At 52.4% G+C, this 11,514-nt stretch overlaps 1 long non-coding RNA gene across 1 annotated transcript; it reads right to left on the bottom strand.

The window, feature by feature from the left end:
• Positions 1 to 821: 821 nt before the first annotated feature.
• On the bottom strand, positions 822 to 6,363 carry LOC308236847. The gene is made up of 5 exons (XR_013959337.1): positions 6,030 to 6,363; positions 4,406 to 4,573; positions 3,088 to 3,156; positions 2,186 to 2,379; positions 822 to 1,588 (listed from the first exon to the last, which is right to left on the bottom strand). It is a non-coding gene; the product is annotated as an uncharacterized lncRNA (long non-coding RNA).
• Positions 6,364 to 11,514: the final 5,151 nt, after the last annotated feature.

Genomic DNA, 11,514 nt, shown 5'->3' on the forward strand with positions numbered 1-11,514 from the left:
CTGAACACACTCCAGCTGAGAAGCAAGCACTGACGCTACCTGTGTGAGGTCTGGGTGAGAAAACAGTAAAAAGATGAGCTACCGACTCGTTTCTCCTGTCCTCACTTCATATAAGAATTTTAAGACAGTAATAGTCAACCCTCAATTAGTACTGTTTGGGGGCACCCGGAGGTGGCCTCACATTTGCGTGGGCCTGTGCTTTGCCGGGCAATGCTGTGTAGCTTCCTCCATAAGCTGTAAGCAGGAGCTTCTGCTGGAGGCGACATGGAGACCAGAACCAGGACCCGCATCCCAAGAGGGTGTGCATTTCGTGGGCCCAGAGGCGTGCTGAGTGAACAGCGGTGCTGCTGTGTCAGGATCCCAGCGTTGTCCCCAGTGCCGCCTCTCCAGGCAACAGGTCTGGGCCTTCGTTCCTGGGTCACAGCCCAGGACAGAGGCTGCAGGGCCCCGTGCAGAGGGCAGGGCCCACCCTGCAGGGGGCAGAGCTGGGTGGCGCTGCCTGAACATGTGCATCGCGGAGACCCACCTGGGTCGTGTTGGAGGTCACAAGGACAAGGGGATTGCAGGACACATGGAGGCACCTGGAAGCTGCCCTTAGCCCTGAACTCAGCACAGTGCTTCCCCCAACTCCCTCCCACGGCCAGAGCCCCAGGTGCTGTGACGGCGCCTGCCCTGTGGGAGTGGACGCAGCCCCTGCTCTCAGACTCTTGTTAAGGGTTCACTCTGGTTGTGTCTGTGTCTGTTTACCTCACTTAATAATTTAATAATTAGACTGATGCAGAGATTGTTACAGAAAACTGAAGAAGAACAAAGCAATACTTAGAGAGATGGAGTTACATTTATTACGCGCAGGTCCAGAGGAAAATGTCTCTCAAATTCTGGGCCCCAACATGTAGGAATTTTCCCTATTTATATGTTTTTACCTTCTTTGTCTCCCAAATATGGGGTGTTTCCGGCCCCTTTTGCAAGTTCTTAAGAGCCCGTATGTGCTGGGGCCTTGAGACCTCAACCAGAGGCCTGGCCTGGCGCCAACACTGATAACCTTGTCTGGGGAAGGTTTCATGGCCTCTCTGAAGTGGGAGTAGTTTTAGCAAGCAAGAATTTACAGAAGCCAAATAGCAGGGTTAAACTTTCAAACAGCAGTATTTATATAAGATGGATGCTTCACCCCCACTGGTTTTATGTACGTGAGTCAAATCATTGACTCTTAGTCATTGTAGTTATATTTACCCCTGAGGACTATAATCTTAATTTTCTGCCTAATAAAGTTAGTGGGCCTGCTTATAAGATAAGGGCCCGGAATGAGGGCCAGGAGTAATCTTTAGAGAGTCCGAAGAGTCCTGGACTCTCAATTTTTCCTGGGCTGTCTTAAGCCAGGTGTGATGAAGCCACGTTGGGATTCCGTTGACCTTGACTGCCATGGAGGTGGTCCTTTCCAGGTAGGAGTCAGTCCTTGTGTGGCAAATTTCTTTATCCAAACAGAGTCACCAGGGTGGAAGGGATGAACTGGACCAGAAGTTGGTACAGGCAGAGCGTCTCAGATGTGCTTCTGGATTGCTTCCTGGGTAGACTGTAAAGCCTGTAAGAACTTGAATAAAGACTGGTTATGTATTTTAGCTTTTCTAGATTGGGTAGGTCAGGATCTGGAAGAGTCACTAGAATCTGTAGAGGCCCCACTGGTTTTAGGGCAGCCTCCTGGGCAGCTTCATCTGTGGCCCGGTTCCCTCTTGCTTCTGTGGAGAACCCTTACCTTGTTGTAAATGCGTACCTGCTATCAGTATACATTGTTACTGATTTTTCTTTTGTCCACCAGAGAGCCTGAAACTGGGTGACTCGAGTGTTTGACATCCAATGCTCTAGTGTGTTCTGGAGTAAAACCTCGACCTCATGTGGGGCAGTTAGGATTAGTTACTGCCCTAGGGTTAACTTACATGCTTTTTTAATAAGCATAGATCTGACTGCTACCGCTCAGAGGCAAGTAGGTCACCCAAATGCAAAGGGGTCAAGTCTTTTGGACAAATAGGCTACCAGCCTTTGCTAGGGGCTGAGACTTTGGTGAGTACCTCTTTGCCCATGCCCCTTGTCTCACATACATAGAGGTGGAAAGACTTAGTTACATCTTGTAGCACTAGTTGGCCCATTGTCCCTGCCCTGCTCATGTCTGTCTAACTGCCTAATATATTACCTCAAGGATCCTGGCTCTGAATTCTTTTAGGGAAAATGGACATTGAATTTCTTCTGTAGCTGCTTTGTGCTGAGGAGGGACGGAATTTTCTCTCAGAGCCAAGAGGTCCTTACTGTCTGTCAGAGGGACGATGAGGCCTGGGCACAGAAGGAGGTGGGCTTGTGACCTGGCGGAGACAAACTGTAACAAATGGTCTGGTGAAAGGGAAAGAAAAGATTTCAGTTTTAATGACCTCTATTGAAATAGAATTTTTCTCCTCAAAATTACCTCTATGTTTATCAAAAGAGCCAGATATACACTAATTTACCTATTGTATTTAATTTGGCCTGATTGTTTGCATAAACACAATAAGAATGGTAACTGACTATCTTTGCTGGAATTTCATGATTGAATCTTATTGTGCCCCGTAGGGCCAGGAAGCCAAGCCATCCAGCTGCCGTCCGGCCTGCCTGCAGTATCTGCTGAGTTAGGTGAATCCCTCACCTGCAGTGACTCCACCTGGGCCCACGCTCTAGGTTTTAAGGCCCATCTCAGTAGCCCTCCTACTCATTGCAGCCTAAAGTGCTTGGGGGTTCCACAGGGACGCAGAGGCGTCCTCTTGCTCCCCTTCTACTCTGACCAACCGCCAGTGATGGTAGGGCATGGGCCTGATGCTCCAGCGCCAGCCATTTTCAGGGCTCCCAAGCAGGATACCAGGCTTTTCCCTGGCACTCTTATTGGCTTCAAGTCTTCAGAGTTCAGACAGGGCTCTTTAAAACATGACACTCCAGTCAATGTTTCCGGTCAATAAAACCACTATTAGAAACCGATCTTATTGAATTTACACAAAGAAATGTATTGCCATGATTTATTAAGCATTGCCAAATTTCAGAGGAATTATATAAGGAGAAAAATATACTGACCTGCTTTAAGATTTTCTGATTTTCCTTGTCAGTCCTTTCTATGGATTCTTCAGAGTAATATATAACTGTCTTCAAATGGCAAGAAGAAATTCAAAATGTGTGTATATTCAAGTAGACGATTATAGCTGTCCTTGTAGTAGGGTTCCCCCTACTTGACTTGTCCTTAAAATTTCATATGGTCTCTGGGAGGGGTGACATGCTCTCTGAGAAAGGACTAAGGGAGCTTTATTGCTTTACAGGGTCTCACATGTCACAGGACCTCACGGGGTCTGTAATTCCTGTAACAAAGGGCTGGTACTCACCACTTCCCTCTGTTCCAAACAGGCCTTTCCCAGTTTCCTAAAGTTGAGGTTTGTGCCACCCCTGACATGGGCATGGTCACACAGGCCTGCAAGACTACAGTAACATTGGCACTGTGGCCACCTTAGGTAGCCAAATCTTCTGCTACCATATATGACATATGGTAGGGCTATACAAATATCTTAGGGAGGTGACTAAAGTCTATTCTTGACCTTCCTACACAAAGCAAAATTGTCCTTGTCTTTCTGGAGTCATGTCCATGAAGACACGGGTATCATCTAAATCTATTATACAGCTTTCTGCAGGTCACTGTCAGGGCTGTGCATGGTGGCCAGTTCTTCTTTCTAGCCACAAACACAGCCTGTCTAATTTCCCTAAATTTTATTCTGACACAGGAGAAAGTTATTTTGCTGTAAACAGGCAGCTTAACCCCTACATAACTGGGCTTGGACATCTGCCTAGAAAGCCGTAATTTATAAGTTTAACATGTGGCCTTAGGTCCTTCTAACCCAACAGGGTCTCTGCCATCCCTCAGTCAGATTCCTCCTCTCCTGGAGAATCTCAAAGTCCTGAAGCCTCCCTGGTCCAGGGAGAGTGCCTTTCCTTTGCTCTTTGACTTTAAGCTGCCAGTCCAAAACAGCCAGAGTTGCAGTTAGAAACAGCTTTGCACATTGGAAAGCGCTTCTGTGGCAGTGGCTTGGGTATTAGACCCCTTGTCTTCCCGCCAGTCCCCTTTGTGGCAGAGCAGGGACCAGGCCTCTCCCAAGGGAGTGCACTGGAAGGGGATCTCAGCCCCTCCTCTTCCAGCAGCAACAGGTACTGAACCCTTTCAGTACATTTGCAAACAGGGAGCTTTCACTAGCTCTATCTGCTGCTTTCACAGCTCCCGGGCCTGCTGCTCTATTCCTGGGGCTGCAGGAAGGCCAGTAGCAGTCACTGGCTTCTGGTTTTACTGCTGCAGCCAGCAAGCCAAAGGCCCAAGTCTTGTATTGCTTGTTGTAAAACACTCATTCCTCACTGGGCAGCAGCGGGGCAGCTCTAGTGTCAGGTAAATGTCTGCTGTCCCCTGCTTTTCTCGCTGCTGCTGAGACTTCTTCCAGGGCCACTGCAGGCAGCTCAGGCATCCAGCCCCCCTCACCCCCTTCTTTCACCTGGCTCTCGGGGGATGAGTCTGCTTAGCAACCAGCTTTAAATCACCAGGGCAGCTAGATTAATTATGTTTGCAGAAAACTTGCAACTTTGAATCTAGTGAAGTTCTTATCAGACACCTGGACCATACCCCTACGCCAGCAGAGCGGTCTGCAGCCAGTAAAATCAACAAAAACCTATCTCTCCCTGCTTCATAATTAACTGCCGGCAACCCCCCCGCCCCCTCTGTCCCGTCCCCCAGTCCAGTTGCTTGTCTCTCTTCCCGATTTTGATTCAGAGCAAAACAATTCCTACAGAGGGGGGAAATAGAAACAGTGGGAGTTTCAGAGAAAACTACAGACTACCGCTGTAGTAGTCCTCCCTTTCAAAGGCTGAGGTCCGACCTGTGGAGAAAAATGACTCTTAGTCAGCCTGGAAAGATAGGGAGGAGGAAGATAAGGGTGTGTAGGGAGATTTCTTGTGAACTGAAAGCCTGGATGGCCTCCTGAAAGAAAAGATCTTTAATCCAGTTACAGATGCTATTAGAATCGGGGGTCCATAGATAGTTAATAATAACTTCAGCCTTAGTTCCGCCTCAGGTGGCTCACGTTGGACTATGATGTCACAGGCAGGGACAGGGCCTGTAAATCTCTCCGCCCTGCGGAGCTGTAAGCCCTGCCCCTGGAAGTCTCCGATCACCAAAAGAGATAAGAAAGCCATAAATAAAAGTTCTTTGTTCTTTGAAATGCCACAAATTTATACCTTTAAATTAACCCAAGGACTTTAACATTTCAATTTAATACAGCAAATTCACAAAGCAGAGCAAACTGAAACCCTTACTTATACAAAATTAGAAATTTTTATTAGCTAAGTGGGCTGATTCCCTCCCACCGTGATAGAGAGCAAACATCTCTGAGAAAAATAACTCAGCAGCGCTGCTTAAGATGTTTGCAGACCATTACAGGTTCAGCCTTTAATAAATAAAACATTTTAGCCAGATGAATCAACAGAAATGCAGAATAAATCAAAGTAGCTTTTGCTTCACACAGAGCAGTTAATGAGCAGATAATTATGCCAAGACAGACAAACATCCATACTCACACTCTCTCAGTAGACCAGCCCGAACTGGAGCTGAGCAGATAAACAAAACAATGCCCAACTCCCCAGACCGGCTTGGGGGCACTCCCGGCACCCTCGCCCCAGAACAGAATTCTCAACCAACATCTTGGTGAGAACCTACTGGAGGAGTTAAGACTGCGTCCAGTCCCCCTTCTCGGTAGCAGATTGGCTAGTCCCCCAAATCGAATCTGAATTCATTCACCTCCAGAGTCCCACATTTATATACTAGCTAGTCCGAGTTTTTGACTTCTACCAGATATTTACCCCGAGTTTAAACTGTCACCTGATTCCTGACTCCTGATTAATTTGCCTGAGGAAGCCATATGGCTTCCGGGGAGGTGATCAAGCTCCCCCTTCCACTCACTTGGAGTGGGCTGAACTGACAGGGCCCCTACCTTACAGATTCTGTCCACAGGTCCAGAAGTGTCCGTCCACTCTCTCCAGATGCCAGCCGGGTCCTGGGCTGAGGTCCGGGAGCGCCCGGAGTCCCCCGGTTCAATTCTGCTAAATCAGCAGAGCGGCACCTCCCAGAGGCCTATCCGGCTCCCTGGGCCCCAAACCCGGCCCATTCACTGGAGGCCAAAAAGGCCAAGCACAGTTGTTCCTCGGTTCAGGGAACCAATAATGTTACAGAAAACCGAAGAACAAAGCACTACTTAGAGAGATGGAGTTACTTTTATTACGTGCGGGTCCAGAGGAGAATGTCTCTCAAATTCTGGGCCCCAACATGCAGGAATTTTCCCTATTTATGTTTTTACCTTAAAATGTCTCCCAAATATGGGGTGTTTCCGGCCCCTTTTCCAAGTTCTTAAAGAGCCCGCATATGCTGGGGCCTTGAGACCTTAACCAGAGGCCTGGCCTGGCGCCAGCACTGATAACCTTGTCTGGGGAAGGTTTCATGGCCTCTCTAAAGTGGGAGTAGTGTTAGCAAGCAAGAATTTACAGAAGCCAAATAGCAGGGTTAAACTTTCAAACAGCAGTTTTTATATAAGATGGATGCTTCAAGATCACCATACATGTCGGTGGGAATTAGGAGATCAGCAGCGTGCCTCGATAGTTCAAAAACTAACCTCTCCAGGATGGGAATTCGCCGGCAAGTTGCCTGCAGAATGAAATAACATGCTGTGTCCTTCTCTCTGTCTGTGGCCTGCCATACGCTACTGCATATTTGAACTTGACGGGTTTTTAAATCATGTGAAACAATTTTTGTAAAACTCTTAAAAATGGTGTGTGTGTGTGTGAGAGAGAGATGTGTCAGAGAGAGAGAGGGTAAGACAGAGATGATAAAAATAGCAATCCATCCCATTGGTTGTTTCTCGGGTGACCCTAAGTCATCCATAGCTCTTGATCCCAATCTCTCCTCCACTGTTTGCCTTTTCTGGCCCTTTCCAGGGCCCTGCTCTGTGGGACGACCCCTGACTCACTGTGGGGCAGAGGGAAGCTTGGGCTCCGGGTCCCACAGAGACTTTCAGGGTCACAGTCACAGGAAGAAAAAGTCAGGAACACAAGCAGACCTGCCGTCCCCACCCCCACAGCTCAGGCTCAGTGCCTGCAGCCACAGGGCACATGCTCCCAGCACAGGCTGAGGAGGCCCTGGGACGCACTGTGCCTGGGGAGGGTGGTGGATTGACTCTATCCAGGTGAGAGCAGCATTGGAAGCCCTGGAGGCACAGGCAGGAGCCCGAGATCCCACTGGGCCCCCTTTTGTTCCCTGGCAGGGCTCACAGCTACTTGGGAGGTCAGATGACAGTATCAGGATGGCAAGAGGGGCTGGGTGGTGCCTGCAACAGTTAGCACAGTCCCTGGCGGGGAAATTCTCCGGAACAAGACCCTTGGGCACCGGGGTGCGGCCCCAGGCCTGGGCTGTGACAGGGATGCGGGGGGAGGGGCCCCAGGCCTGGGGGCTGTGACAGGGATGGGGGGGAGGCCATCTCTGGGGCAAAAAGGTTACAGCACCGGTACTCCCAGGCGGCCTCCCACTCACGCACAAACCAGGCCCGAGGCCGCTTAGCCTCCCAGTTCAGAGGCGATGGGGAGCGCTCAGGTGGTATCCCCGAATGTGGTGGGGGCGGCACCTGGGAGCCCCAAGAGACGCAGCCCGGCCTCCATGCCCCTCTGCCCTGGGCCCCCACCTGAGCTCACGCACCCCACACCCCCTCCCACTGCGCACTCTCCAATGGGGCAACCCCAGGGTCCTGCCATGCACCCAGCATTCCAGCTCCAGTGGAGCCACCATCGTCCCGGGCCACTGCCCCGGCGACCACACAGGGGCCTCACTGCCCACTCACAACTGTGATGAAGCGGGAGTTTTGGACTGGCCACGCCGTGTTCCCCTGGGCAGACTGGTTCCCGGACTCGAAGAATGAATCCACTGACGGAAGGTGGTAGAGCAAAGGTGGTGATTTACTGAAGAACAAGTACAGACTCCACGTGGCGGGAGTCCCTTCTCCCTGTGGCTTATAAAGGCTGCAGATCCCGGTGCCCTGAAGTCCCCTCTGACTGGCCACTACTCCCTTAGACTTGTTACCATAGCAACTCGTGAGATCAAAGGTCGAACCTCACAAGGGACATGTGAGGTTCTCCCCCCACTTCCTTATTGTTTTCCTTTTCCCCCTGGGCTTTCTTCTTCTCCTTCTGGCTGAAGGGCTTCCTTCCCTTTGTTTTGTAAACATAGGCCTTTTGCTGTCCCCAGCTCCCTCATTCTACAGAAATGCACCTGTTGCAGCTTTTCAGCTCCCCCATTCTATGGAAATACACCTTCTGCTGCTCTGCAGCCCTGTGCTTCCTCCACGGTCCCCTAATTTCTAAAATTTCCTAAACCTGTGTTTTTCACCCCCAAAATTCCTGTTTCAGTGACACTTTCAGACCTGCCACTGCCCACACTCTCCTATGACATCCCACACCTCCCAATGCCCACAGCCACTGTAACTCCCTGAGTGGCCGCTGCCCCTGATCACACTGGGCACCCAGGGACCGAAAGGCCAGCACTGCGGTGGGCCCTCCGGAGCTGGGGTGTTCTCACTCCACTGCTCACTGCTGGGCTTGCAGCCCAGGTCCCTGCTGATGCCCCAAGGATTTCATTGTCCCCCTCCACCAGGACACCCAGCCTTTCCACGGCCTCTCCCCGGTACTGCCACTGCACACCTCCAGTGGGACACCCACGGCTCCTGGAACGTGCACACAGCGCTTGCACCGAGCCTTCGCTGTCCTCACTCCATTGTGGGAGGTCCTGGGCTCGCATGAGTGACAACTGTTTGTGAGCCCCTTCGTTCCCGCTGCCTCTTCTCACTATGATTCCTCCAGCCTCCCACAGCCTACAATGCACCCTGAGGTCCCAGGTGCTTCACACTCCAGTGACAGCTCAAGGCTGCACAGGCCACATGCCAATGAGAAATTCCAGCTTCCTCACCTGCCACCCACCACTGTGACACCTTCACAGCCTCCACTGACAACACACTTCTGACACTGCCCGTCTCCCACTGCCCCCTCCAGTGTGCCACCCAGGACCTCCACCACCAGCAGCGCCCGGGACACCTGGGCTGCAGGCCACATTCCACAGGGACACCAGACCCTCCACCGGTTGGCCGCGCGCTACTGTGAGACCTGCAGCTTCTCACTGTCCAGGAACCCCACTGACTGCCCAGGGCGCACATGCCACACCCGCTGAGACACTTCCAGGGCTCCTGCTGCTTCCCCTCTGCTGTTACACCAAGGTCCCCACTGTGCGGATCCTCTCTGTGCTGTCCTTCCTCACCTGGGGATATCACCTTTATTGCTTTCGGAGACCGTGGAGGCGGAGGACGGGAGGGGGAGGGAGGCTGCGAGAGACAACCATCGATGTGAGAGAGGCACATCAACTGTTTGCCCAAGGCGCGCGGCCCGACGAGGGGTGGGGTGCAAACCCACAACCCAGGTGCATGCCCTGGACACGGGCCACATTCCAATGAGAAATTCCAGCTTCCTCAGGACAGTGGTCTCGGGCCGACACAGTGACCACTGAGCCACACCACCTGTGGCCAGGATCCATTTTTGGACCCACAAACTTTAACTTCCAAGATCTACTGTGACTCCCCAGTACACCTGCAACTCTCCCTACCATTTAACACGAGGGCTGTCACTGCCCGGGCTCCATGGACACATCGGGGCCCCACGGCACACATCCACGTGAGTCTGCTGGGCTCCTCATACACACTTCTCACCGGGATCCCAGATGTCACTGCGCAAACACACCTGGCCGCGATCCGGACTTGCCCAGCCCACACGCCACTGTGACGCTGCCGGAACCCACTGCCTCCACCCCAACGTGTCACACAAGGGTGGCACTCGCCCAACTCACGTGGACACTGCGCTGATCCCGCTCTTTACACTGCACTGTGGCATGCGAGGGCTCCCGCTCCCACGTGGCACTGGGACACCCACTCCTCCCCATGCCCACGCTCCACTCTCAAACCAAAGTTCCAACTGCCCACTCCCTCCAGGACAACAAACGGCTTCCAGGCACAAAGCTCCATGGTGACGCTCCAGAGACCACGATGCCCACACCCCACAGTGACACCCTCGGGCCCTCGCTGCCCACATTCCCCTGTGGCCCCCGAGGTATTTCACTGCCAGCACATCTCGGTGCTCGCCCAGGCACACACTGCCCGCCTTCCACACCGACACGCACAGCGCTCCCCCTGCAGACACCGCACCGTGACAGCCGAGGTCTCCCACTCACCACCCGGCTCTGTCACAGCTCAGACCTCCCACGGGCCAGTCTCCTGTGAAATGCTGGAGCCCCAGCGCCCACAATCACGGCTGACATTCTAGGGCTCCGCCTTTCCACACACCGCTCTGATGCTCCATCTCCCCGGCTTTTGTGCCACTTTCAATCTGATGGGATTTCAGTGTCCACTGTCCACTGTCCCACCACTGGGTCCTACACACAGACCTCTTGGGCGACATTCCAGGCTCGCCCTGCCAACACTCTAGAGTGACACAAGTGACACTTTCCTGCAAATCTGCTTGGACGCCCTGGGGGACAAAATGCCCCAACGCCACTGTGACTCGCGATGGCTCTTCAGACTCATCCTTAAACAAAATCCCCCGTGGCTGTCAATGGACTCACTCTTCTCTGAGACCTCCAAGTAGCCCACGGCCCACATTCCATTGTGAATCCTTGGCTGCCACTACCCACACCCACTGTGACATGCTAGGAATCCCGAGCGATGCGCTCCCTGACTGGCCGAAGGACCGCGATTCACTGCCTCAGGGCCACACGCCGCCCATCCCTCCTTCCAGGCACCGATGCAGAAAGCAGCTGTAACTGGGCCCATCTGCTTGGGTTTGTGCTGTTTTTCTTTCTGGGACTCACACCAAACACGTACTCGCTGCCCCTGCAGGAGAAGGAGGTGTTGGAATGTTCTTGGGGCAGTGCTCCGCCTCAGCTCTGCCTGGCTCTCTCCCACCGTCTTCTGCCATTCAGAGAGAGTCTCTCGGACAGTCTCCATCCTGGATTATCAGGAATTGCTCTCCTGAGTATGGGAGCTGTGTCCCCAGGCTCTGTCACTCCTTCTGCTCCTACAGCCACAGCTCACCTCCTTTCCAACGTCTGTGTCCAGGCATTTCTGCCATCATCATGGCACAGGGGGACCGGTCAGTCTAAACCACCGGCAGACAAGTGCAGGAATGTTCCTGGGCCTTGGCTTGAGTGGCCTTGTGCCCAGCACGCACTTGGCCCTTGCTGAGGGATTTGTCAAAGCCACCCCATGGCCACATGGCCTGTTCTTCATGGCTGGGATGTGCATCACCGGAGCTGGTCTCTGTGCTATTTGAATTTATGAGCACTTCTCTCCTGGAAGGTTTGACATATGGTTCCATTCGCATCAGATTTTTTTTTTA

The sequence above is a fragment of the Plecotus auritus genome (genome assembly GCF_963455305.1).
Source record: "Plecotus auritus genome assembly, chromosome: 11".
NCBI lineage: Eukaryota > Metazoa > Chordata > Mammalia > Chiroptera > Vespertilionidae > Plecotus > Plecotus auritus.